Below are 3,787 nucleotides of genomic sequence, written 5' to 3'. Positions count from 1 at the left end.
TTTACTAACTTTTGCACTTTTTGTAGTTTCTTTTTCTTAATAGACTAGGAAGGTTTATTTAAAAAAATATTATATTTTTAAAACCAGGATACATGGGTGTACTTAATGTAACAGTGCCTTCTGAACCATAGGTTACATAATTTTCAGAAATGCAAGGATAAATCTCATTCTCTAAAAATTATACAGCAGACCTTTTAAGCTTAGATAGCCTTCAAAGTGGAGGCTGAAAGTGCTTGATGACAAGAAGTAACTCTAGAGTCTGATACCACAGAGCTAGTGCTGCAAAGTACACTACTACCACACAGCTTCAAACTACTGTTTATATTCACACAGCATTAAACAAAATGGTTTTGATTTCAATCTTTTCTAATGTCTTGGTGCTGCAAGAAAAAAGTTGAATGATATACAAAACTATTAAAAGTTACAACAGAATTATTTAAACATCTCCAAAATTGAGAAAAACAACCATGTTAAATTTTTAAAAAGGAGAAAAAAAGTCCAACAGAACACTCAAGCAAGTCAGAGGTCCTCTTCATAAGTAGTCAAGTAAAATTTACAGGAAATTTCAATACATTATCTTGAAACTATGGCAGATAACTAATTTTCAGACTCATCATGGAGGTCTACCCTTAAATGGCTTAAATCCAGAGCATGGCATTGCCACTGATTTGTCCGATATTATTAATTGGGGATGCATTAATTGCATGTTGGCTTATCATGCCTGCCCCTGTCTGGCTATCACCCATTCGCCTTGCATCATGATAGCCAGGCCCTTGAGAAGGTGGACCATGACACTCTTTCCTTGGTCCACTTGTGTTCAGTCCATGGCATTCAACCACATGTTGTTCTTCAGGATAGTGCTGTGCTTCACTTCCTCAATCTGTGATGAGTCTGTCTCCCTCTCTGTTTCCATAGCCTGAAGCATTGCTGTGACTCCCAGGGGAAGCCTTTCTTACACTGTGTCCTGACACATCTCTCCCAGATTGTTCTGGACTTTCAATTCTTGTTTCCCACTTGTTGTTGGACATGCCTCCTTCATTTTCCAGGTGATTGGTCTAGATGGATTGAGCCCTGCTTCTTTTAGATGTCTAGGGTGAATGATATTGGGTCTGTCATGAATGATTATAGTTCTCCTCTCATCTCATTCCCCTAGTACTTGGCCTGTCTGTTTCTCTAAGTTCGTTTATTGGTGGTGGAGGCTCATTTGTTCTGGAATCTCTGAAATGTTTGGGATACATTTCAAAACCTGGATCTTTTTTCTTCATGTAGTAGGATGTGTTTTTTTCTCTTCACTTTGACCAATAAAATATTCTTACCTTTCAAAAGATGAAGATTGTGCTTTTGAACTCTCAGGAAACCTGTCCTCTCTCAGTGATCAAGGTCATTAAAACTGTTCTGTAGGTGAGAGTAGTCAGATCCATGACTGAATCATGCATCTGTATCTAGATAGAACTTTTTATTTTTGCTCCAGTAAGGATCATCTCACCTGTGATCTACATCACATGCATATATCAAACAATTCCTTTTTTCTTGTTCCTAATGAAGCTGCTGCTGTTGTCTTCTCAGTTCCTCTCATTCTCGAGCAAAGCAACACATTCAGCTTTCTTATGACATTTCTATTCAATATGAATGCATTCCCTTTCCAAGTGTTCGTGTTCTATTGTCTCTCCCTCTCTAGTTTTTGCCTTTCAATTTCTAGAATCTCTCTCTTTCTCTCTCTGTAAGTGGTCTCATTCTTCCTGTTCATGAATTATTCTAATGTGTTCTCACTTTTGATGCTCTTTCTGCAATCTCTCTTTGTTTATGAAGTTCAACTGCTTGTCGCAGTCTTTCAAAACGAACTAAATGTTCTCTCAGTCTTTGTTCTTTAATCTTTTCAAAAGGTAAAATGTCTTTCCTTCAGTGGTCTTTGTCCCTTTTTTAAAAATCTAAGCTAGCTCTCTCCTTTTCCTTGATTCTTCCATGATTTTTCTCATATCTTCCTCTTCTTTATGGCTTACAGTTATCTTCTTTAGTTTGGTCTAGTACTACCAATTGTCCGGGACTCTGAACCTTCTATTTTCTTGGTATCCTTGCTTTCCTTTTCTTTTTTTCCCAGATTTCTCAGATGACATTTTCTCTTCTTCTTTGAGAAAGTCTGTGTCTTGCTATTTCTATCACTCATATATTTTCTTTTTTGTCTCCAGTCCTTCTTGAACTACTCTGTTCATCATTTTCTTTCTTCAATTCTTTCTTAGAAGGATCACCTTTAACTTTGTCAACAGAAATCAGTTGTCCATGCAGTTGAAGATGTGAGATGAAGATGTGCAATACATTTGCACACCTCTGTGCTTGAAGACATAGTAACTATGCCATAGCACATTGCCCCAGGACTTTGAGCATTTGTAACTACCTTTGGACTCAGAACCTTTCCATATTTGCCAAACAGGTTCTTTAAATGAGCAGCTTTGGTATTAAAAGAAAGTCCACTAATTCAGATATTTTTAGTAGAGCTTCCACTGATACCAGTAGTACTACTTGTACTTCCTTTGTTATCTTTAGGTGATGTCTTGCTGTCTTTAGATTCCTTTGAAGAGATTTCTGATTTTCTTTGTCCTCACCACCCTTGACAAAAGCATCATCTTCCACAGAAGCATCTCCACTTAACTCACCTTCTTCCTGATTTTTACCTTTGACTTTGGTTGATTTCTTGTTTGGAGCATTAGTTGAAACAGTTAATTCAACATTATGTGGATTGCCATCTTCCTCTTCAATAACCATCACTATAGGCTGGGGAGCAAGTGACTCCTGAGTTTCCATGATTGCCCTTGGGAGGCCGCACTGGCATTTGCAGCCCTTGCAGCCTTGGGGGGACATTGCAGAAGAGGGAGGGGTCCCACTGGGTTGTGGCAGCCAGTTGCAGACCTGGCCTGGCCTGTATTGCAGGGCCAGAGGCTCTGCAGAAGGTTCCTTGCTGACCCCTCATGTGCAGGCTCTGACTGTGGCTTCCCAATCTGCCTTGTCCCATCTGCTTTTTGTAGTTTCTTTAGGTGTATGCTTAGATTGTTTGTTTGAGATTTATCTTGTTTCTAGGGTAGGTTTGATCTCTATGAACTTACCTCTTAGAACTGCTTTTGATATGTCCCATAGATTTTAGAATATTGTTCTACTAGTCTTATTTATCTCAAGATATTTTTTGAGCTACTCTTTGATATCTTTGTCAAACAATTGATGATTTAGTAGCATATTGTTTAACCACCACGTTTGCATTTTTCATATTTTTCTTCTTTTTTGGGATTAAAATATCTTTATTGGTCAAAAATTAGTACAGTGTATTTGAAATAAACACCTCAACTTCTGCACCTTTTTTTCTTCAAGTTTATTGGGGTGACAGTGGTTCATAAAGTTAGTTACAGAGATTTCAGGTGTATAATTCTGTAATACATCATCTATACATCACATTGTGTGTTCACTACCCAGAGTCAGTTCTCTGTCCGTCATTTGATCCCCTTTAGCCTCATCAGTCATGCCCCTCCCCCTTTACACTTGGTAACCACTAAACTATAGTCTGTGGCTATGAGTTTTTGTTTCTTTATTTTTGTTGTTGTTGTTGTTGTTGTTGTTGTTGTTTTCAGTTTTATATGCCAGTTATATCATATGGTCTCGACATTTTCTGTCTGAGTTATTTCGTTGAGCACTATAATCTCAAGATCCATCCATGTTGTCGCAAATGTTACTATTTCAACTTTTCTTATGGCAGAATAGTATTCCATTGTGTATATATACCACAGCTTCTTTATCCATTCAT

General features: G+C 37.7%; 1 pseudogene; it reads right to left on the bottom strand.

Moving 5' to 3' along the window:
• Nucleotides 1-613: 613 nt before the first annotated feature.
• On the bottom strand, nt 614-2,799 carry LOC109437414 (SAFB-like transcription modulator pseudogene; annotated as a pseudogene).
• Nucleotides 2,800-3,787: the final 988 nt, after the last annotated feature.

This window comes from Rhinolophus sinicus, chromosome 18 (genome assembly GCF_057876585.1).
Source record: "Rhinolophus sinicus isolate RSI-liver-muscle chromosome 18, RSI-T2T, whole genome shotgun sequence".
NCBI classification, from domain to species: Eukaryota; Metazoa; Chordata; class Mammalia; order Chiroptera; family Rhinolophidae; genus Rhinolophus; species Rhinolophus sinicus.
The sequence above is the reverse complement of the archived record's forward strand: the minus strand, read 5'-3'. Positions and strand labels throughout refer to the sequence as shown.